The sequence below is a fragment of the Triticum dicoccoides genome, chromosome 5B (assembly GCF_002162155.2).
Source record: "Triticum dicoccoides isolate Atlit2015 ecotype Zavitan chromosome 5B, WEW_v2.0, whole genome shotgun sequence".
Lineage (NCBI taxonomy): Eukaryota > Viridiplantae > Streptophyta > Magnoliopsida > Poales > Poaceae > Triticum > Triticum dicoccoides.
In genome coordinates, this window is record NC_041389.1 from 667272301 (window position 1) to 667297918 (window position 25618).

The following is a 25618-nucleotide window of genomic DNA, read 5'->3' on the forward strand; positions in this document are numbered from 1 at the left end:
CCAAACCCACTTTCAATATTATTGCAAACATTATTATCAATCTCAATTCATCATGGGGCTTAAATAAATTTTCAAGATCATAAGAAGGATCACCCCAATCATGATCATTGCAACAAGTAGTGGACATAGCAAAAGTAGCATCCCCAAGCTTAGGGTTTTTCATATCATTAACACAACTGACATTAATAGAATTTATAATAACATCATTGCAATCATGCTTTTCATTCAAAGATCTATCGTGAATCACTTCATAAAGCACTTCATCACAATTTTTAGATTCACGAATTTCAAGCAAAACCTCATAAAGATAATCTAGTGCACTCAACTCACTAGCAATTGATTCATCATAATTGCATCTTTTAAAAAGATTAGCAAGTGGATGAGGATCCATACCAATAGATTTTTAGCAAGCGAAGATACAAGCAAATAGAAGGCACATGGCAACACAAGCAAACATAAGATCGAATGAGAAAAAGGGCAAAGAAAAGGGCGAATCTTTTCGAAAATCATTTTAGAAGTGGGGGAGAGGAAAACGAGAGGCAAATGGCAAATAATGTAATGCAAGAGATGAGAGTTTATGATAGGTACTTGGTATATCTTGACTTGGCGTAGATCTCCCCGGCAACGGCGCTAGAAATTCTTCCTGCTACTTCTTGAGCTTGCGTTGGTTTTTCCCTTGAAGAGGAAAGGTGATGCAGCAAAGTAGAGATAAGTATTTCCCTCAGTTTGAGAACCAAGGTATCAATCCAGTAGGAGACAACGCACAAATCACCGAATACCTGCACAACCAATCAAACAAACTTGCACCCAACGCGATAAAGGGGTTGTCAATCCCTTCACTGTTACTTGCAAAAGTGAGATATGATAGAGATAGATAAACAATAAAGTAAATATTTTTGGTAGTTTTGGTTTATAGATTGGAAAGTAAAAGATTGCAAGAATAGGAGATCGGAAACTAATATTGTAGATTGAAAACTATTATGATGGAAAATAGACCCGGGGGCCATAGGTTTCACTAGTGGCTTCTCTCAAAATAGCAAATAATACGGTGGGTGAACAAATTACTGCCGAGCAATTGATAGAAAAGTGCAAAGTTATGACCAGCGCCGGTCCTGGAGCTTTAGAGGCCCCGGGGCAAACTCAAATGAATGGGCCCAGTGACAGCATTGGAGGGAAAAATTGATTCCATACATTGATAAAAAATATTGCAAAGCTATAATAAACAACGATATTTTCCTTGGTAAATAACACTCCAAGTCATAAATAACAATGTCATACTGCAAGTGTAAATCAAACATCATAGAAGTCACAGAGCATAACAGAAAAGAAATGACATACTAGCGAACTTCCAAGCCTCCAGTAATCATGAGAAGTGGCTCCGTGCATTTTTTTGATGCACAATCATTAAATTAAAATGTCAAGATAAATGTAGTCCGTTTCAAACACAAGATTTTGTTCCCTTGTAGGCCCTTTTTCAATCAGAATATCTCTTGATTTATTGTCAAGAGTGTCCCAGTTTCTAGGGTCATAGATATCAAAAGGAGAAGATCCTTATTCATCTACACTTGCAGGATTCTCACGGCCACTCAAATATTTATAGGAGTCCCATATGGGCATTGTTTCCCTCAATTGTGGTCTCATTCTCAGTAGGTTGTTGTTTTTCAGCACCATTGCCATCTAATTCCTCAAAATTGTTAGTAGTGTCATTCCTCACAAAAATTTATGCATAGCACCCTTTAGATTTCCAATAAACTTATCTGTTCTTTTCCTCTTTCTTCTTTTCTCGGAACCAGATAATGTTTTTAAGGCAGCGAGTTTGGAAGAAAAAGGAGTGAAGGTACCTGAAGGCTGCTGTAAATCAGTGACAATCTGTATTCTTCAGGCTGCAGCTATCCAAATTCAATCAAGGAATCAACAAATCTAAGACCAAGGCGGCAACAACATACGATCAAACCCTACTCCAAGGCCACTACTGTTGTAAAAAGAAGAATATAAATTAATAAGTGGATTAAGATTGAGGGCTTAGATAAATTCATCAGATTTACCTTTGTCTCCTGCTGTTCCTCGCGAACATGCCCTATGCGCTAGCATCCGATGGCAGCCGGTGTCGCAGATCTGTGGGAGACGAACAGGCGAGAAAAACGAACCGGAGTTGTAGACTGAGGAGGAACAGAGTCGCTGGCCTTGTGCCCCCTTTTTTCTGAGCAACTGGCCTTGTGCCCGTGTGCGTGCCTGCCTGCCTTCAGGCCTCTTGGCAGTTGGGCTTCTGCTGGAGATGGGCCTCCCTGCCTATAGAATCTTTCTTTTTTATTTAGCATTTCATCAAGGCCCATATTTCTATATATACACTGCAGCACTAGGTCGGGGCCTCTAATTTGGCCGGGCCCCGGGCCGTCGCCCCTGCTGCCCTGGCCCAGGGCCTGCCCTTGTTATGACAATATCTAAGGCAATGATCATGAATATAGGCATCATGTCCGTGTCAAGTAGACCGAAACGATTCTGCATCTACTACTATTACTCCACACATCGACCGCTTTCCAGCATGCATCTAGAGTATTAAGTTCATAAAGAATGGAGTAATGCATTAAATAAGATGACATGATGTAGAGGAATTAACTCAAGCAATATGATGAAAACCCTATCTTTTTATCCTCGATGGCAAACAATACGTGACTTGCTGCCCCTACTGTCACTGGGAAAGGACACCGCAAGATTGAACCCAAAGCTAAGCACTTCTTCCATTGTAAGAAAAACCAATCTAGTTGGCAAAACCAAACCGATAGTTCGAAGAGAATTACAAAGATATCAAATCATGGATATAAGAATTCAGAGAAGATTCAAATAATATTCATAGATAAGCTGATCGTAAATCCACAATTCATCGCATCTCGGCAAACACACCGCAAAAAAGTATTACATCAGATAGATCTCCAAGAACATCAAGGAGAACATGGCATTGAGAATCAAAGAGAGAGAAGAAGCCATCTAGCTACTAGCTATGGACCGGTAGGTCTGTGGTAAACTACTCACGCTTCATCGGAAGGGTAATAGAGTTGATGTAGAAGCCCTCCATGGTCGAATCCCCCTCCGGCAGGACGCCGAAAAAGGCCCCTAGATGGGATCTCACGGGTACAGAAGGTTGCGGCGGTGGAAAAGTGTTTTTGTGGATGCCTCTATTGGTTTGGGGATATATGGGAATATATAGGCGAAAGAATTAGGTCAGGAGGGTCACGAGGGGCCCACAAGGGTGGGGGCGCACCCTACCCTCCTGGGCGCGTCCTCCGTCCCTGTGGACGCCTAGTGGCTCCTCCGACTTCATCTCCAAGTCTCCTGGTTGTCTTCTGGTCCAAGAAAAATCATTGCGAAGGTTTCATCCTGTTTGGATTCCGTCTGGTATTCCTTTTCTGCGAAACTCAAAAACAAGGAAAAACAGGAACTAGCACTAGGCTCTACGTTAAGGTTAGTCCCAAAAATAATATAAAATAGCGTATCAATGCATATAAAACATCCAAAACAGATAATATAATAGCATGGAACAATAAAAAATTATAGATACGTTGGAGACGTATCATTACACCAAAGAGGGATATAGCTAGCTATGCCATTACACAACAACACTAAGTTTCACATGCAACATAGAAAACCTTTGGAAAAGTAGCATCATACACGGTAAATAGATAGATGAATCTCATCTGGGAAACTGCAGAAGCGAAAGGCAAATATTGAGCCTTCGATGATGTTGAATGTCCTTGCAAGTTTAGGCTAGTTGCTATGGATAATTGCCCGCCCAAACTTCATACTCTTCAGGAAGAATTCATTATTGTACTATGGGTGTTGAATGAATACCTTCCTTGCCTCTTGATCATGCAGGTGATTTGGGAGGTAATCATTGGTGAACTGCTTTGAAAAGTACTGAAAACAAAGATATGCATAAATCGCTGTTATAAATTTTGAAATGCTGCAAGGGGTAAAATCAAGGTAAAAGAGTTAGTACCATCCTATAGTTGACTAATGTCTTCTTCATTGTGAAAACAAAGATCTTGCTGTTATTCGCGCAAGTTTCTTTATCCTAACAATCTTTCTGAGTTTCTTGACTTGACTAATATTCATGGACATCTCATTTCCCCATATGCAAAATGGGTCGAACAATGGATCTAAGCCTCTGACAGCAGGACCTACATGTGCAAGACCAAATTGTAGGAAACCTAAATATTAAAATGATTCCTGCAACTGCACAATAATGTGCTATTAGCGAAAGGACCATGCATGAGCAAACCTCGATGGTAAACCGCAGTGTCTCCCATTGTTTCCCTCCAACACATATAAGGAAGATCTTGATCAGGTTAACTAAGAGTTGCCATACTATCAATAGAATATGTATTGGGTACACCCAAATTTGATTTATTCCTCACATGCATCAAAATTGTTCCCACAACAAATGAAAATAAAATTGCAAAATTGAACGAAATAGTTAACTGGACATCAGACCAAATGAACCAAAACAGTTAACTGCGCATGACATTGCAGAACAGAACATATACTAGAAGATAAGACAGTTAACGAAACCAAGAATGCTTGAGAACAGTACTACAAAATGTAGCAATTGTTGGACCAAACTTTTAACTGAACATTACATTTCAGAATATTAGATGGCATATCAACATTACAGAGGACAAATCACTAGACGGCACTAGCGGTGGCCTTGAAAAAATGACCCGAACTGTATTATAAAGTACATAACCGCATGACGGTGTCGATGGTGGCCTCAAAGATGAGGTGCTCCTCCAAGATCTGGTGGTTGACAGTTGGCGTGCATGGCAGCCATAGCGACCTCGTCTGCGCGTGTGGCCGCGACTTGCTTCTCCGTTGCCAGATGCTACTGAGCTCCACATTATACTGCATGCAAAATGGCTGTGGGCGGCGCATAATTGGAGGACGGGGCCAGTGATTTTGGTGGCAGGTGTTGAGCGGTCGGTCAGGGCATGTGGGACGGGGAAGGAGGAGGATGGTGTGGGTGGGGTGTGGATTAGCTGGCCATATCGATGAGGTTGCGCAGCAAGAAGAAGGGTTGTCAGCGAGGAGGCGGCACTGCAAGAAGAAGGGTCGCCGGCGGGGAGGCGACGCTGCAAAAAGAAGGGTTGCCGGCGAGGAGGCGGCGCTGCCAGTAAGCAGCAGTGAAGGTTTGAACTTAGAAAGCAATGAGGAATAGAAGAAATGTGGCTTTTGATGGGAGGGAGCGGGGAGATAGATATTTCCGCAGTGGCAGAAAAATTTCGCTCGGTGACGCGAGAAACTGGCGGGCAAGTGTGGTTCAAGCGTGGGTGGTGGACTGTAGATGACGAAGCTTCCTGTGTAAGCCAGACAAGACAGTGTGCCAATATATTTTATATCGCATCCCACACGATTCTTGCTTGTAAACTATTTGTGGTATACCTAATTTTTTTCATTCTGTTTTGAAAGACAAAATGGTGTTACAGAGGGAAAGGATGATGTTTGCATTCCTAGAACATTTATCTACACTGAACATGCAACTATATGAGTGTCGTGTTAAAATTTGAAACTATTCCGGGTTCATTTGGTATTTGTATGCATTAATTGATTTTCTAGGCATTTAATGTGCATAATTCAAATTTGAACTACAAGCACATGCTCCAGTGCACCAAAGTTTGTTGAAAAATCACATGTGTGTCTCTGGGTGAATTTATAGGTCCCATGCAAGAATGGGAATGAAATTCAAACATCTGGGCGTCGTGGCTCGGCTGGACACATTGAGAAACTTGATTTTTAAATTCCTGTAAATCCCAAACTCGCCTGAAAATCATGAAACTTGGCATGGTGTCATTTCATGGCACCAACATGTTGTGGTAAAAAATGGCCGAATTGGGACAAGTTTTCGTATAAGCTTCTTGTAAAGTGGAGCTTGTCGTCTCAAGAAGGCGTGTGGTTTCGAGAGGGAACGTGACACCTTTGCGTGCGAAATGACATATGCTGCCCCCTTTTGATTTTTTACATAGCAAACATAAAACTATATGACTGTCGTGTTAAAATTTGGAATTATTCCAGGTTCATTTGGCCCTTTTTATGCATTAATTGAGTTTCTAGGCATTTAATATGAATAATTCAAATTTGAACTACAAGCACATGCTCCAGTGCACCAAGGTTGGTTGAAAAATCACATGTGTGTCCTTGTGTGAATTTCTAGGTCACATGCAAGAAATGGGAAGGAAATTCAAACATCTGGGCGTCGTGGCTCGACCGGTAACATTGAGAAACTTGGTTTTTTAAATTCATGTAAATTCAAAACTCGCCTGAGAATCATGAAACTTGGCATGCTATCATTTCATGGCACCAACATGCTGTGGTAAAAAATTGGCTGAATTGGGACAAATATTGGCATAAGCTTATTGCAAACCGGAGCTTCTCTCAAAAAAGACTCATGGTTCCAAGAGGGAACGTGTCACCTATGTGTACGAAACGATATAGGCTGCCTCGCCCCTTGATTTTTTTACAGAGGAAACATAGAAATATATGAGTGCCATGTTAAAAATTGAAATTCTTCCGGGTTCCTTTGGCCTTTTTACACATTAATTGAGTTTCTAGGCATTTAATGTGCATAATTCAAATTTGAACTACAAACACATGCTCCGGTGCACCAAAGTTGGTTGAAAAATTACATGTGTGTCCTTGGGTGAATTTCTAGGTCACATACAAGAAATGAGAATGAAATTCAAACATCTGGGCGTCGTGGCTCGGCTGAAAATATTGAGAGACTTGGTTTTTTAATTCCTGTAAATTCAAAACACGCATGAAAATCATGAAACTTCGCATGGTGTCATCACATGGCACCAACATGTTGTGGTATTTTTTTGGCCGAATTGGGACAAGCTTTGGTATAAGCTTCTTGCAAACCGAAGCTTCTCTCAACAAGGCTCGTGGTTCCGAGAGGGAACATGTCACCTCCGTGTGCGAAACGGCATACACTGCCTTCTCCCGCCTTGATTTCTTTACACATGTAGCTTAGACCAATAGGAGTTTTGTGCTAAATTTTGGAATTATTCCAGGTTCGTTTGTCCTTTTTTATACATTAATTGAATTTCCGGACATTTAATGCACATAATACAAATTTGAACTACAAGCACATGCTCCAGTGCACCAAAGTTAGTTGAAAAATCATTTATGTGTACTTGCACAAATTTCTAGGTCCCGTGCAAGAAATGGGAATGGAATTCAAACATCTGGGCGTCTTGGCTCGGACGGAAACATCGAGAACCTTGGTTTTAAAATTCCCGTAAGTCCAAAACTCGCCTGAAAATCATGAAACTTTGCATGGTGTCATGACATGGCACCAACATGTTGTGCTAAATTTTTTGTCCAATTTGCGAAGGCACACACATTAACAATCGACAAAGTCATTTTGGAACAAGTGTTGTCACGTTACAATCGGAAACATAAGCATTATTGAAATCGTGGGCGTTGTACTTACCATTTACGTGCAGCCATGTGTCCCCTTTTATTATTGGCTAGGAGGTGTCGTGCGGGGTAGCTATTTGACTACGAAAGGCATGCGATCAGATCCCTGCGCGTGCTCATTGGGAGGAGAGCTCTTTGACCTCTATCCGCCGCCCACCTCTCTCCCAACGTGTCCATTAATGGCGCCCGAGCCCTTGTTTAATGGCGTGGCTATGTCTCACTCGACTAAGATTTAAGAGAGAGAAAAGAAAATTTGAAAAGAACGTTTTGCACGGATCTTGATGTAAGATCCGATGGACCTATATAGCATCGACTGTGACTTATAGCAAGAATGATGAACATAAGGATGATGACAATGGATAATATTTTTTTTACATATTTAGGAAGATAAGTAAAAAAGCCGCATGCGGCAACGCCCGAAATACACAAGGGCAAAGAAGGAAGACACAGAGAATGACCTGCATCGCTGATCTCTACTTTCTTGATGCATTGCTGCAGGCCATGGAGACTAGTTCTCGCAGCAAGCGGCGATGAGCTCTTTCGTGCCCTCAAGATGCTACTTGAGAGCATCCATGGATTACTCCACCAGCCTTTGGCGCTCGATGTGGAGCATGACATCACTACAAGAAATATGTCAACTTATGACCTTCTGTCAGTGACCCTCGAAGAATTGGTCATAAATTTATGACCATTTTAGACCAATTGGTCAAAAGCTGTTCAGGGGGCTTCAAACCCTAAACCATTGCGACCATTTTGGTCAGAAAGGTCATAATTTCCTTACATGAAATGGTCACAAAGCAAACAGTGCTAGTCCGTTGCCTTATTTCTAGTTGTTAATGACCAATATAGATGGTCATAACCTTGTAGATTGTGGTGGGTTGTGATGACTAGGCGCCATCTCATCAGTTTTGCCTATGTGTCATGTCCATGTGGCAGTTTTTGCCCTAGGTTGTGAAGCAACCTATATTTCTATCATTCCGAAAATTCCCAAAACAATCTCATAAATTCTTTGGGTCATATCTTCATCAAATATGTAAAAATCTTCCTTTCCTAGTTCAAAAATAATCCAAAAATATTCATTTTCCTATTCTGTTCAGAGTAACAGATTGTGAAGGAAGTACCACTTTGGCATGTCCAAATAGTATCCATTTTCTACAGTGCTTTCCTATGACCAAATAACGATGCTCCACCAAATGCCAGCTCAATCCATTCATTATTTTGAGCCGAGCTTCAACATTCGTATTTATGTCCAGTGTGGTGGTTTGCAAAGCAAGTACCACCTAGGCTCCTCCTTTTGAGCTGGAAATTTGTGAAGACGGTCTTCTTAGTAACTGATCATCCTCAGCCAAAACTCACGCCCATTAGTCATGTACATTTCCCGTACCGCTAATCAAACACTTGGCCGCTAATTCATGTTTGAGCATCGATCGGTATCCTCGTGAGAATCTTATGTTGTAATTTTGTTCCTAGCACCTACCTGGGGAGTGCTCAGCCCACTAGACATGCCTAGGCTACCCAGAACACAAGGCAACGCCACGGTCACGCGGTGACCACGCGACGGGCATGCGAGTTTACGCGCTCTAGAGTTGGGGCCCTCGGCCACCGCCCAAACCTCGACGTATCACCACCAAACAATGTATTTATGATTAAATAGGTACTTATGTAACTAGAAATGATTTTTGGAAAAAATAAATAGCAAACTATGAGGCAGCTGTAGTTCAAATTTGACCTGCTTCCACCTGAATCGGCGGGAATTTGTCTTTTTCACCAGAGGTGGATCAAAACTTTTGACACCCAACCATTTTGTCAATTGTGCATTAAATATGTCCTAATATTTTATAAAAATGATTTGGTACAATTTTGCAACAAATATATGGTAGGTCCTTCACAAAAAAACCTCATTTCGGGCGCTCGAAAAATGGAAAATGAATTTTCCGTGCAAAGAAAATGAAAACTCCCTTTGGAAACATTGTTTGGAATTCCAAGATGCACCCTTGTGCACAATATGAGATCATTTAAACAAACTATGCCATGAATGTGACCATGAGATTGAGCGTTTGGGTTGAAATCCATGAATCTTCACACATGATAGCTCATTTATGAGAACACTTTTCTAAAATAATTTCTGTATTACAAGATTATTATTTTTCCTGGAAACTTGGTCACATATAATGACACAATGCGAAGGTTTTCCAATTTTTTGATTTTTTTTAATTTTTTATGCCCGTTTGAAAATGCGGTCAAAACGGCGGGCTTGACCGTTCCTAGCTAGTGGTTGAATCTTGGAAAACTTTTGATGTTTCTCTGATTAAATAGATACTTATGTACCTAGAAATGATTTTTGGAAAAAATAAATAGCAAACTATGAGGCAACTGCAGTTCAAATTTGACCCGCTTCCAACTGAATCGGCGGGAATTTGTCTTTTTCACCAGAGGTGGATCAAAACTTTTGACACCCAACCATTTTGTCAATTGTGCATTAAATATGTCCTAATATTTTATAAAAATGATTTGGTACAATTTTGCAACAAATATATGGTAGGTCCTTCACAAAAAAACCTCATTTCGGGCACTCGAAAAATGGAAAATGAATTTTCCGTGCAAAGCAAATGAAAACTCCCTTTGGCAACATTGTTTGGAATTCCAAGATGCACCCTTGTGCACAATGTGATATCATTTGAACAAACTATGCCATGAATGTGGCCATAAGATTGATCATTTGGCTTGAAAGCCATTGATCTCCACACATGATAGCTCGTTTCTGAGAACACTTTTTTAAAATAATTGCCGTATTACAAGTTTGTTATTTTTCCTGGGAACTTGGCCACATATGATGACACAATGTGAAGGTTTCCCAATTTTTTGATTTTTTTTGAATTTTTTATGCCCTTTCCAAAATGCGGTCAAAACGGCGGGAATGACCGTTCCTAGCTAGTGGTTGAATCTTGGATTTTTTTTTTGGTGTTTACCTGATTAAATAGATACTTATGTACCTAGAAATGATTTTTGGAAAAAATAAATAGCAAACTATGAGGCAGCTGCAGTTCAAATTTGACCCGCTTCCAACTGAATCGGCGGAAATTTGTCTTTTTCATGAGAGGTGGATCAAAATTTTTTACACCCAACCATTTGTCAATTGTGCATTAAATATGGCCTAGCATTTTATAAAAATGATTTGGTCCAATTTTGCAACAATTATTTGGTAGTTCCTTCACAAAAAAACCTCCTTTCGGGCACTCGAAAAATGGAAAATGGTTTTTTCGTCCAACGAAAATGAAAACTTCCTTAGGCAACATTGTTTGCCATTCCAATATGCACCCTTGTGCACAATATGAGATCATTTGAACAAACTATGCCATGAATGTGGCCATAAGATTGATCATTTGGCTTGAAAGCCATTGATCTCCACACATGATAGCTCGTTTCTGAGAACACTTTTTTAAAATAATTGCCGTATTACAAGTTTGTTATTTTTCCTAGGAACTTGGCCACATATGATGACACAATGCGAAGGTTTCCCAATTTTTTGATTTTTTTTGAATTTTTTATGCCCGTTCCAAAATGCGGTCAAAACGGCGGGAATGACCGTTCCTAGCTAGTGGTTGAATCTTGGAATTTTTTTGGTGTTTCTCTGATTAAATAGGTCCTTATGTAACTAGAAATGATTTTTGGAAAAAATAAATAGCAAACTATGAGGCAGCTGCAGTTCAAATTTGACCCGCTTCCAGCTGAATCGGCGGAAATTTGTCTTTTTCACCAGATGTGGATCAAAACTTTTTACACCCAACCATTTAGTCAATTATGCGTTAAATATGACCTAGTATTTTAGAAAAATGATTTGGTGCAATTTTGCAATAATTATTTGGTAGGTTCTTCACAAAAAAACATCATTTGGGGCACTCGAAAAATGATTAAAAATAGCTAGAAAGATGAGAAATGCGTACAAATTGGTCCTTATCCATAAAATGTGGTCTAACTCTAGTAAAAATTTGTGTGGTACCCTTTTGCAAAATATTTTTGATAGCTACTTCACAAAATCCCTCTAGTTTTTGTACTTGGAAACTCTTTTAAATCACTGATTTTCCGAACCAATCAGAACCATTCCCACGGATCGATGACATGGCACTCATCCATCCCTCCATCCATCTCACCATCCCACATCCATCCGTCCATCCATCCGTCAATCCACCCCACCGCAGCACAAACCCTAGCTCACATCACACCCCTTCCCCCATCGCACCCTTCTCCCCCATCTGCTCGCCGCCGCAGCCACCTCCCGATCCAATCTCACTCTGCCGCCTCCCGATCCACCGCCGACCTCGCCTTCCTCCTCACTCACCGCCGACCTTGCCGTCCTCCTCACCCACCGCTGCCGACCTTGTCCCTCCCTCCCCTCACCATCTCTCCCTCGTCTCACCTCACCGCGAGCCCCGCAACCCAATCCATCCCCGCCTCCCTTCCAGATCCATCGCCGCCACCGCCACCTCCCTCCGGCGGAGCTCGCCGTCATTCATGGTCTCCCCCACGCCCCCCTCCTCTCGCCCCTCCCCTTCCCTCACCACCCAACCGAACCAACCAGCTCACCAACCCGAAGAGAAAAGCGAGCGGAGGCGAGATGGTGACCGGACGCGAGGCCGGCGAGGCGGCGCCGGGGGAGGAGGAGGAGCAGAGGGAGTGGGCGGATCTGACGCCGATGTGCCTGGCAAAGGCGTTCTCGCGGCTGGGCCTGGCTGACGCCGGTGTGCCCCGCCCCGCCCAGATCAAATCAGACACATCTGCGCCGCCTCCCTTCCAGATCCATCGTCAGCACAGCTCCGGCGACTTTGGCAGCTCCTCCCCGACATCTGCCGCGCCCTCACACGTGGCTTAGCCCCTGGATGGTGCTATTCCGCCCGGTGGCCATGGGGTACTCGAGCTCTCCTCCAGTGACTCCATCCCCTCCTCTTTCTCTCCCTCTCTCTCTCTCTCTAACTCTACTCTGTTCTTCGATTGTAGGTATGCAGGAGGAAGGATGGATTGTAGATAGACTGGACAACAAGGATGGATGGCGCCTGGGGAGGGAGTGCTCGACCATGGCTGCTTGTCGGGATGTATCAGCCATGGATCTTATTCTGGCTGTAGGTGAGCTCGTCCTCTCCTCCTCTCTACTCGATTGAATTGCTGGTACTAGGATTCGGGGTTCAAATGGGTTGAGGCAGTAGACTGTTTTGTGCATCTCAGTTAGAACTTGTTTATTTCGTCCCCGTGCCGTGTCATGTTAATTTTGTTGCATCCTACTGTCATATCCAGCGGTTTTGTTTTCTGTTGCTGAACTTGAATTACATAGCTAGGATGGAGTTACTGTCAAGTGTTTGCATCCTTTTAAGTTGGAGGATGCAGCGATTTGGGAGTGGGAAATGCCCCGGATTTTGGGATCTAGATGGTTTGGGGTAGCTGAATGCCATGTTACCCTATCATGTTAGTTTTGTTGCATCCTTATGTCATATTCAGTTGTTTCCTATTACTGAACCCTGGTCTACACGCTAGCGCATTGCGAGTGCAACCCCGGTCTCCTTCTTTGTCAGTGTTGTCTGCAATAGCTGTTTGGTGTTGGTTCTGTAGTATTTTCAGTTCAACAGCAGTTCCTTCGTTGTACTATGAATCTGCAGTAGTTCTTTCTTTCCAACACAATATCAAAAGATTAAGATTATAGATGTATGTTGATGAATGGTCCATTACAGTAGTTCTTTCTGCAGTAATTTCATAGATTAAGATTACATATGTATGTTCATGAATGATGAGTAGTTTCAGTTATTTCCTTCTAAATGTGAATTCATGTACATCATCAAGCATTTCACATTTGCTGTCACAACATTCTGTTAGCTAAAATGAAATCAGACAATGAGCTTTGTTTGTTCTTGTACTCTTTGTATGTTCCTTTGGTTCTTTTTTAATTTGATGACAATGAACCAAAATAACCAGTTACCAGTAGCTATGTGTGCATTGCCAAGTACAACTGTTCTATTTTGTATGGAATCTTCTATAGATATTATTTCTTTTAAGTGTTGCTGGCTATATCAAGATTATACTCGGAGGCACTGTAGCATTAGTGTGTTGTTTCACTTTTGTTCTTCTCTATCTATGCTTACAAGTCAGGTTGTCTTTGTGGCATCCAGGGGCACACTGCTGGTGCTGGTAGGCAAGCTAGCACCCATGGATTCATGAACTGGCTTGGATGTGTACTTGGTCGCCGGGGTTGGATGAGGACGATGGCAACAAGGTGAGACCATCGTGATCCACCCTCCTACTTCCTTCTCGTGATTCCCTAACTGCTCAACATGTTGATCTGTTCTAAACATCTGAAGCTTGCTGTGTGTAGGGTGACTAGTGATGTTCAGTGTTTATTGTGTGTGTTTTCTACACACACACACACATGGTCCTTACGTTTCAATCTCCTCTGCTGCTTACTGACAGAGTACTACACACGTATAGTAGTTGAGTAGTAGTGTGTAGGGACTCTTGAGGAAAGTTTACGTACTTAAACATTATGCTTAAAATAAAAGTTGTAATTCCCTTGTAGTAGTATGTTTATGAATGGCTGCATGAAATGATTGTCCAGTACTTCAAATATTTGAATCGGGGTTAATGTAATCACTTGCTGCATCTTGTTTGATTGACCGGAGATGCTAATAGGAAAGCAAAGCAAATAGGAAAAGCATGTGCTGCTACTTTTGCTTATCCTCCGCACACAAGTAAAGCGATGCATCCTATTTTGATTTCTTCATTCATGATGCATAAAATTCTGGTATTGTGTTCATATAGCTAATCTGCTGGTGTTGTGCATAAAATTCCAGGATCTTTGCATGTAAGTTCTGGCTGTAGTGCCTATCTTTAGTAAGATTAAATTGCTACTATTACTGATGAATGGTTGAGTTCTAAAACTTGAAGTAGCACCTACTTTCTGGTCCTGTAGTGTTTAAAACTGATAATTATGATGCATTGGTCGTCCATATGGCCTTCTTTTTTAATGCATATATATGATGTAGTTGATAGGCCTTGATCTCAACCTCTCAAGTTTATGTTCCCTGGTGTGTAGTTAACTTGTCATTTTTATTGGCAAGCGTGTAATGAATTTATTAGAATTTTTCTCCTATTGCCGTGTACAGTATGTAGCAAAAAGGTCTATATTACTGAGGATGTATAATGTAGAAGTATAGAAACCATAAATTCAAGCTTGTGCTGTAGCATGCTCAATACATATTGTTATAGAATAGTGTTCTGCAAAAGGTTGAAACACCATGGTCTCAGTCATTTGTAGGAAATAGAAACACTAAGGCTGACATGCACTTCACTGTTTCACTTGTTTTTTCCAATTTAATTTTGTGGATAGTAAATTTGCGATTGTACGCCTTTTGTGAAAAAAAATTCATTTTACGTTTCCATGCCCTGTAATGCTGAAGCATGGTTCTCTGATATACTGCACCACTGAAAGGCTGATATCTTGTATAAATTTGGCTTTTGCCAGGTAATCCTTTTCCCTGCCATGTTCAGGTGCATCACTCTGATGCCGATGAAGGGTGAGATCTTTGGTCGACACTATGGAGAAGACCCTGAAGCCTGGTGTGTTCCTCAAATCGGGACTGATAGAAACCGAAGGGCTACTTGAAGTTGTCAAAGGGCACTTGTAGAGCTTGTGGTTGCGATTACACTTGTAGAGACTTGTAGAGCTTGTGGCTGTGATTACCATTGTATCTAAGTTATATGATGTAACAGACTTATTTTGGCTGATATTTGAAGAATTATCTGTGCTTTCTGGTTGTTTTGATTTGAATATTGGTTATTTATTTACCGATGAATAGAAAACATGGACCCACATATTAGAACATGACAATCGGGACCCATTTGAGTACTGGCCCCATCTCCTAAAAAAATACAAACCGTTGAGCCAGAAAGGCCTTGACCCAAAAACAAAAAAGGCTGAAATATTAGGCCAGGCCCATGTAGCAGACCGGAATGACAAAAAAATGATAACTAAAAAGGCCGAATTAATGGGCTCGGCCCATGTAGAACACCAAATCGGACCGGGCTGAATCTTGTGCCACATCAGCTTGCCACGCTGGATGCCTACGTGGCCTGGGGAGGTTGCTAGTGACCAAAACGCCACAGTAGGAATATTTTGGTCGTAAACGTCTTTGACCATTCCAGAAGAAAGGTCGCTATAGTCAGTTTACGACGGCCAGCTTTTGACCTTCTGTTTTTGGTCAAAAAAAGGTCATAAATGGAAATTTGTGACCTTTCAGTGACCAATAGTGGTGGTCATAAGTTGACATATTTCTTGTAGTGCATTCTCATCCATAAGTTTCTTGGCGATGACGCATGTCCTCTTCAACAAGGCAGTGGTCTCCTCGTGCTGCTTCGTCATTCCGGAGATCTTCGCCCTCAGCAGGTCGCGCTCGGTGAGGAGCTTCACCTTTTCCTTCCCTAGTCCCCGGATGATGCTGGTAGCATTTTGAAATGAGGCACTCATCTTGTTCTGCACCTTCATCCAGTCATACATCTGACCCATCAGTGAAGGAAATATGCCCTAGAGGCAATAACAATGTTATTATTTATTTCCTTATTTCATGATAAATGTTTATTATTCATGCTAGAATTGTATTAACCAGAAACATAATACATGTGTGAATACATAGACAAACATAGTGTCACTAGTATGCCTCTACTTGACTAGCTCATTGAATCAAAGATGGTTAAGTTTCCTAGCCATAGACATGAGTTGTCATTTGATTAACGGGATCACATCATTAGAGAATGATGTGATTGACTTGACCCATTCCGTTAGCTTAGCACTTGATCGTTTAGTATGTTGCTATTGCTTTCTTCATGACTTATACATGTTCCTATGACTATGAGATTATGCAACTCCCGTTTATCGGAGGAATACTTTGTGTTCTACCAAACGTCACAACGTAACTGGGTGATTATAAAGGTGCTCTACAGGTGTCTCCGAAGGTACTTGTTGAGTTGGCGTATTTCGAGATTAGGATTTGTCACTCCGATTGTCGGAGAGGTATCTCTGGGCCCTCTCGGTAATGCACATCACTATAAGCCTTGCAAGCAATGTGACTAATGAGTTAGTTGCGGGATGATGCATTACATAATGAGTAAAGAGACTTGTCGGTAACGAGATTGAACTAGGTATTGAGATACCGACGATTGAATCTCGGGCAAGTAACATACCAATGACAAAAGGAACAACGTATGTTGTTATGCGGTTTGACCGATAAAGATCTTCATAGAATATGTGGGAGCCAATATGAACATCCAGGTTCTGCTATTGGTTATTGACTGGAGACGTGTCTCGGTCATGTCTACATAGTTCTCGAACCCGTAGGGTCCGCATGCTTAACGTTCGGTGACGATTTATATTATGAGTTATATGTTTTGATGTATCGAAGGTAGTTCAGAGTCCCGGATGAGATCGGGGACATGACGAGGAGTCTCAAAATGGTCGAGACGTAAAGATCGATATATTGAACGACTATATTTAGACATCGGAAAGGTTCCGAGTGATTCGGGTATTTTTCGGAGTACCGGGGAGATACGGGAATACGAGAAAGAAGTATTGGGCTTTATGGGCCAAGTGGTGGAAGAGAGGAGGCAGGGCAAGGCAGGGCACGCGGACCCCCTAGCCCAAACCGAATTGGACTAGGGGGCCGGCCCCCTTTCCTTTCTCTCCTCCCTCTCCTTCCTTCTTCCCTCCTTCCCTTTGGTGTACTCCTACTAGGACTTGGAGTCCTAGTAGGACTCCACACTTGGCGCACCCATAGGGGCCGGCCGGCCTCCCCTCCTCTCCTCCTTTATATACGGGGGCAGGGGGCACCTCTAGACAAAAGTTGATTTGTTGATCTCTCCCAGCCGTGTGCGGTGCCCCCCTCCACCATATTCCACCTCGGTCATATCGTAGCGGTGCTTAGGCGAAGCCCTGCGTCGATAGCAACATCATCACCGTCATCACGCTGTCATGCTGACGGAACTCTCCCGTGAAGCTCTGCTGGATCGGAGTTCGTGGGACATCATCGAGCTGAACATGTGCTGAACTCCGAGGTGCCATACGTTCGGTACTTGGATCGTTCGGATCGTGAAGACGTACGACTACATCAACCGCGTTGTGCTAACGCCTTCCGCTTTCGGTCTACGAGGGTACGTGGACAACACTCTCCCGCTCGTTGCTATGCATCACCATGATCTTGTGTGTGCGTAGGAAGTTTTTTGAAATTACTAAGTTCCCCAACAGTGGCATCAGAGCCAGGTTTATGCGTAGATGTTATATGCACGAGTAGAACACAAGTGAATTGTGGGCGATACAAGTCATACTGCTTACTAGCATGTCATACTTTGGTTCGGCGGTATTGTTGGATGAAGCGGCCCGGACCGACATTATGCGTACGCTTACGTGAAACTGGTTCTACCGACGTGCTTTGCACATAGGTGGCTGGCGGGTGTTAGTTTCTCCAATTTTAGTTGAACTGAGTGTGGCTACGCCCGGTCCTTGAGAAGGTTAAAATAGCACTAACTTGATGAAATATCGTTGTGGTTTTGATGCTAGGTAAGAAAGGTTCTTGCTCAGCCCATAGCAGCCATGTAAAACTTGCAACAACAAAGTAGAGGACGTCTAACTTGTTTTTGCAGGGCATGTTGTGATGTGATATGGTCAAGACATGATGCTAAATTTTATTGTATGAGATGATCATGTTTTGTAACAGAGTTATCAGCAACTGGTAGGAGCCATATGGTTGTCGCTTTATTGTATGCAATGCAATCACCCTGTAATTGCTTTACTTTATCACTAAGCGGTAGCGATAGTCATAGAAGCAATAGTTGGTGAGACGACAACGATGCTATGATGGAGATCAAGGTGTCGTGCCGGTGACGATGGTGATCATGACGGTGCTTCGGAGATGGAGATCACAAGCACAAGATGATGAAGGCCATATCATATCACTTATATTGATTGCATGTGATGTTTATCCTTTATGCATCTTATTTTGCTTTGATTGACGATAGCATTATAAGATGATCTCTCACTAAATTTCAAGATAAAAGTGTTCTCCCTGAGTATGCACCGTTGCCAAAGTTCGTCGTGCCGAGACACCACGTGATGATCAGGTGTGATAAGCTCTACGTTCATCTACAACGGGTGCAAGCCGGTTTTGCACACGCAGAATACTCGGGTTAAACTTGACGAGCCTAGCATATGCAAATATGGCCTCGGAACACTAAGACCGAAAGGTTGAACGTGAATCATATAGTAGATGTGATCAACATAGTTATGTTCACCATTGAAAACTACTCCATTTCACGTGATGATCGGTTATGGTTTAGTTGATTTGGATCACGTGATCACTTAGATGATTAGAGAGATGTCTATCTAAGTGGGAGTTCTTAAGTAATATGATTAATTGAACTTTAATTTATCATGAACTTAGTCCTGATAGTATTTTGCAAATTATGTTGTAGATCAATAGCTCGCGTTGTTGCTTCCCTATGTTTTATATGTGTTCCTAGAGAAAACTAAGTTGAAAGATGATAGTAGCAATGATGCGGACTGGGTCCATGATCTGAGGTTTATCCTCATTGCTGCACAGAAGAATTATGTCCTTGATGCACCGCTAGGTGACAGACCTATTGCAGGAGCAGATGTAGACGTTGTGAATGTTTGGCTAGCTCAATATGATGACTACTTGATAGTTTAGTGCACCATGCTTAACGGCTTAGAATCGGGACTTCAAAGACGTTTTGAACGTCATGGACCATATGAGATGTTCCAGGAGTTGAAGTTAATATTTCAAGAAAATACCTGAGTTGAGAGATATGAAAGTCTCCAACAAGTTCTATAGCTAAAAGAAGGAGGAGAATTGCTCAACTAGTGAGCATGTGCTCAGATTGTCTGGGTACTACAATCGCTTGAATCAAGTGGGAGGTAATCTTCCAGATAAGATAGTGATTGACAGAGTTCTCTAGTCACCATCACCAAGTTACTAGAACTTCGTGATGAACTATAGTATGCAAGGGATGACGAAAACGATTCCCGAGCTCTACGTGATGTTGAAATCAACGAACGTAGAAATCAAGACAGAGCATCAAGTGTTGATGATTGACAAGACTACTAGTTTCACGAAAATGTCAAAGGGAAAGAAAGGGAAACTTCAAGTAGGATGGCAAGAAAGTTGTCACTCCCGTGAAGAAGCCCAAAGCTGGACCAAAGCCTGAAACTGAGTGCTTCTACTGCAAAGGAAATGGTGATTGGAAGCGGAAATACCCTGAATATTTGGTGGATAAGTAGGATGGCAACGTGAACAAGGGTATATTTGATATATAGGTTATTGATGTGTACCTTACTAGTGTTTATAGTAGCCCCTGGGTATTTGATACTTGTTCGGTTGCTAAAAATTGGTAACTCGAAACAGGAGTTACAGAATAAACGGAGACTAGTTGAGGGTGAAGTGACGATGTGTGTTGGAAGTGGTTCCAAGATCGATATGATCATCATCACACACTCCGTATACTTTCAGGATTAGTGTTAAACCTAAATAAATGTTATTTGGCGTTTGCGTTGAGCATGAATATGATTTGATCATGTTTATTGCAATACGGTTATTCATTTAAAGTCAGAGAATAATTGTTGTTCTGTTTACATGAATAAAACCTTCGATGGTCATACACCCAATGAAAATAGTTTGTTGGATCTCGATCATAGTGATACACATATTCATAATATTGATGCCAAAATATGCAAAGTTGATAATGATAGTGCAACTTATTTGTGGCACTGCCGTTTGGGTCATATCGGTGTAAAGCGCATGAAGAAACTCCATTAAGATGGACTTTTGGAATGACTTGGTTATGAATCATTTGATGCTTGCGAACCGTGCCTTTTGGGCAAGATGACTAAAACTCCATTCTCCGGAACAATGGAATGAGCTACTGGCTTGACGGAAATAATACATACCGATGTATGCGGTCCAATGAGTGTTGATGCTCGTGGCGGGTATCATTATTTTCTGACCTTCACAGATGATTTGAGCAGATATGAGTATATCTACTTAATAAAGCACAAGTCTGAAACATTTGAAATGTTCAAAGAATTTCAGAAAGAAGTGGAGAATCATCGTAACAAGAAAATAAAGTTTCTACAATCTGATCGCAGAGACAAATATTTGAGTTACGAGTTTGGCCTTCATTTAAAACCAATGTGGAATAGTTCCACAGCTCACGCCACATGGAACACCACTGCGTAATGGTGTGTCTGAACATCGTAACCGCAGTTTATTGGATATGGTGCAATCTATGATGTATCTTACTGATTTACCACTGTCGTTTTGGGGTTATGCATTAGAGACATCTGCATTCACTTTAAAAAGGGCACCATCAAAATCTGTTGAGACGACGCCTTATGAACTGTGGTTTGGCAAGAAACCAAAGTTGTCGTTTCTTAAAGTTTGGGGCTGCGATGCTTATGTGAAAAAGTTTCAACCTGATAAGCTCGAACCCGTCGGAGAAGTGCGTCTTCATAAAATACACAAAGGAAACTGTTGGGTACACCTTCTATCATAGATCCGAAAGAAAAATATTCGTTGCTAAGATGGATCCTTTCTAGAGAAGGAGTTTCTCTCGAAAGAAGTGAGTGGGAGGAAAGTAGAGCTTCATAAGGTAATTGTACCTTCTCCCGAATTGGAAAGTAGTTCATCACAGAAACCAGTTCCAGTGATGCCTACACCAATTAGTGAGGAAGTTAATGATGATGATCATGAAACTTCGAATCAAGTTACTACCAAACCTCGTAGGTCAACCAGAGTAAGATCCGCACCAGAGTGGTACGGTAATCCTATTCTGGAGGTCATATTACTTGACCATGACGAACCTACAAACTATGAGGAAGCGATGATGAGCCCAGATTCCGTGAAATGGCTTAAGGCTATGAAATCTGAGATAGGATCCATGTATGAGAACAAAGTATGGACTTTGGTTGACTTGCCCGATGATCGGCAAGCCATAGAAAATAAATGGATCTTCAAGAGGAAGACGGACGCTGATAGTTGTGTTACTATCTACAAAGCTCGAATTGTCGAAAAGGGTTTTCGACAAGTTCAAGGTGTTGAATACAATGAGATTTTCTCACTCGTATCGATGCTTAAAAGTATGTCCAAATCATGTTAGCAATTGCCGCATTTTATGAAATTTGGCAAATGGATGTCAAAACTACATTCCTTAATGGATTTCTTAAAGAAGAGTTGTATATGATGCAACTAGAAGGTTTTGTCAATCCGAAAAGGTGCTAACAAAGTGTGCAAGCTCTAGTGATCCATCTATGGACTAGTGCAAGCATCTCGGAGTTGGAATATACGCTTTGATGAGTTGATCAAAGCATATAGTTTTATACAGACTTGCGGTGTGATACGTCTCCAACGTATCTACTTTTCCAAACACTTTTGCCCTTGTTTTGGACTCTAACTTGCATGATTTGAATGAAACTAACTCGGACTGACACTGTTTTCAGCAGAACTGCCATGGTGTTGTTTATTGTGCCGAAAACAAAAGTTCTCGGAATGACCTGAAAATCCACGGAGATAACTTTTGGAAAATATAAAAAATACTGGCGAAAGAATCAAGGCCAGGGGGGCACACCCTATCCACGAGGGTGGGGGGCGCGCCCCCTCCCCTGGGCGCGCCCCCTGTCTCGTGGGCCCCCTGATGTTCCATCGACCTCAACTCCAACTCTATATATTCCGTTTCGCGGAGAAAAAAATCAGAGAGAAAGTTTCATCGCGTTTTAGGATAAGGAGCCGCCGCCAAGCCCTAATCTCTCTCGGGAGGGCTGATATGGAGTCTGTTCGGGGCTCCGGAGAGGGGGATTCGTCGTCGTCATCATCATCAACCATCCTCTATCACTAATTTCATGATGCTCATCGCCGTGCGTGAGTAATTCCATCGTAGGCTTGTTGGACGGTGATGGGTTGGATGAGATTTACCATGTAATCAAGTGAGTTTTGTTAGGGTTTGGTCCCTAGTATCCACTATGTTCTGAGATTAATGTTGCTATGACTTTGCTATGCTTAATGCTTGTTACTAGGGCCCGAGTGCCATGATTTCAGATCTGAACCTATTATGTTTTCATGGATATATGTTAGTTCTTGATCCTATCTTGCAAGTCTATAGTCACCTATTATGTGTTATGATCCGACAACCCCGAAGTGACAATAATCGGGATACTTCTCGGTGATGACCGTAGTTTGAGGAGTTCATGTATTCACTATGTGTTAATGCTTTGGTCCGGTACTCTATTAGAAGGAGGCCTTAATATCCCTTAGTTTCCACTAGGACCCCGCTACCACAGGAGGGTAGGACAAAAGATGTCATGCAAGTTCTTTTCCATAAGCACGTATGACTATATTCGGAATACATGCCTACATTACATTGATGAACTGGAGCTAGTTCTGTGTCACCCTATGTTATAGCTATTACATGAGGAATCGCATCCGACATAATTATCCATCACTGATCCAGTGCCTACGAGATTTTCACATATTGTGGTTCGCTTATTTACTTTTTCGTTGCTACTGTTACAACTACTACAAAACTGCTATCGTTACTTTTGCCACTGTTACCATTACTATCATACTACTTTGCTACTAAATACTTTGTTGCAGATACTAAGTTATACAGGTGTGGTTGAATTGACAACTCAACTGCTAATACTTGAGAATATTCTTTGGCTCCCCTTGTGTCGAATCAATAAATTTGGGTTGAATACTCTACCCTCGAAAGCTGTTGCGATCCCTTATACTTGTGGGTTATCACGGTGAATCCTGTATTTACAGGAAAGTGAGTGGGAGCACTACATCCTTTCTGATAAGTATATGTGAATGACATTTTGTTGATCAGAAATAATGTAGAATTTTCTGGAAAGCATAAAGGAGTGTTTGAAAGGAGTTCTTCAAAAGAAAGACCTCAGTAAAGCTACTTACATATTGAGCATCAAGATCTATTGAGATAGATCAAGACGCTTGATAAGATTTTCAATGAGTACATACCTTGACAAGATTTTGAAGTAGTTCAAAATGGAACAATCAAAGAAAAAGTTCTTGCCTGTGTTGCAAAGGTGTGAAATTGAGTAAGACTCAAATCCCGACCATGATAGAAAATAGAAAGAGAATGAAAGTCATTCCCTATGCCTCAGTCATAGGTTCTATAACGTATGCTATGTTGTGTACCAGACCTATTGTATACCTTGCTCTGAGTTTAGCAAGGGAGTACAATTTTGATCTAGGAGTAGATCACTGGATAGCGGTCAAGAATATCCTTAGTGAGGACTAAGGAGATGTTTCTCGATTATGGAGGTGATAAAAGAGTTTGTTCTAAAGAGTTACATCGATGCAAGATTTTACACTAATCCAGATGACTCTAAGTCTCAATCTGGATACATATTGAAAGTGGGAGCAATTAGCTAGAGTAGCTCTGTGCAGAGCATTGTAGACATAGAATATTTGCAAAATACATACGGCTCTGAATGCGACAGACCCGTTGACTAAATTTCTCTCACAAGCAAAACATGATCACACCTTAGTACTCTTTGGGTGTTAATCACATAGCGATGTGAACTAGATTATTGACTCTAGTAAACCCTTTGGGTGTTGGTCACATGACGATGTGAACTGTGGGTGTTAATCACAGACATATGTGAATATTGGTGTTAAATCACATGGCGATGTGAACTAGATTATTGACTCTAGTGCAAGTGGGAGACTGAAGGAAATATGCCCTAGAGGCAATAATAAAGTTATTATTTATTTCCTTATTTCATGATAAATGTTTATTATTCATGCTAGAATTGTATTAACCAGAAACATAATACATGTGTGAATACATAGACAAACATAGTGTCACTAGTATGCCTCTACTTGACTTGCTCGTTGAATCAAAGATGGTTAAGTTTCCTAGCCATAGACATGAGTTGTCATTTGATTAACGGGATCACATCATTAGAGAATGATGTGATTGACTTGACCCATTCCGTTAGCTTAGCACTTGATTGTTTAGTATGTTGCTATTGCTTTCTTCATGACTTATACATGTTCCTATGACTATGAGATTATGCAACTCCCGTTTACCGGAGGAACATTTTGTGTGCCACCAAATGTCACAACATAACTGGGTGATTATAAAGGTGCTCTACTGGTGTCTCCGAAGGTACTTGTTGAGTTGGCATATTTCGAGATTAGGATTTGTCACTCCGATTGTCGGAGAGGTATCTCTGGGCCCTCTCGATAATGCACATCACTATAAGCCTTGCAAGCAATGTGACTAATGAGTTAGTTGCGGGATGATGCATTACATAATGAGTAAAGAGACTTGCCGGTAACGAGATTGAACTAGGTATTGAGATACCGATGATCGAATCTCGGGCAAGTAACATACCGATGACAAAGGGAACAACGTATGTTGTTATGTGGTTTGACCGATAAAGATCTTCGTAGAATATGTGGGAGCCAATATGAGCATCCAGGTTCCGCTATTGGCTATTGACCGGAGACGTGTCTCGGTCATGTCTACATAGTTCTCGAACCCGTAGGGTCCGCACGCTTAACATTCGGTGACGATTTATATTATGAGTTATGTGTTTTGATATACCGAAGGTAGGTTGGAGTCCCGGATGAGATCGGGGACATGACAAGGAGTCTCGAAATGGTCGAGACGTAAAGATCGATATATTGGACGGCTATATTTTGACATCGGAAAGGTTCTGAGTGATTCGGGTATTTTTCGTAGTACCGGGGAGATACAGGAATACGGGAAAGAAGTATTGGGCCTCATGGGCCAAGTGGTGGAAGAGAGGAGGCAAGGCAAAGCAGGGCGAGCGGACCCCCTATCCCAAACCGAATTGGACTAGGGGGCCGACCCCCCTTTCCTTTCTCTCCTCTCTCTCCTTCCTTCTTCCCTCCTTCTCTTTGGTGTACTCCTACAAGGACTTGGAGTCCTAGTAGAACTCCACACTTGGCGCGCCCATAGGGGCCGGCCGGCCTCCCCTCCTCTCCTCCTTTATATACAGGGGTAGGGGGCACCTCTAGACAAAAGTTGATTTATTGATCTCTCCCAGCCGTGTGCGGTG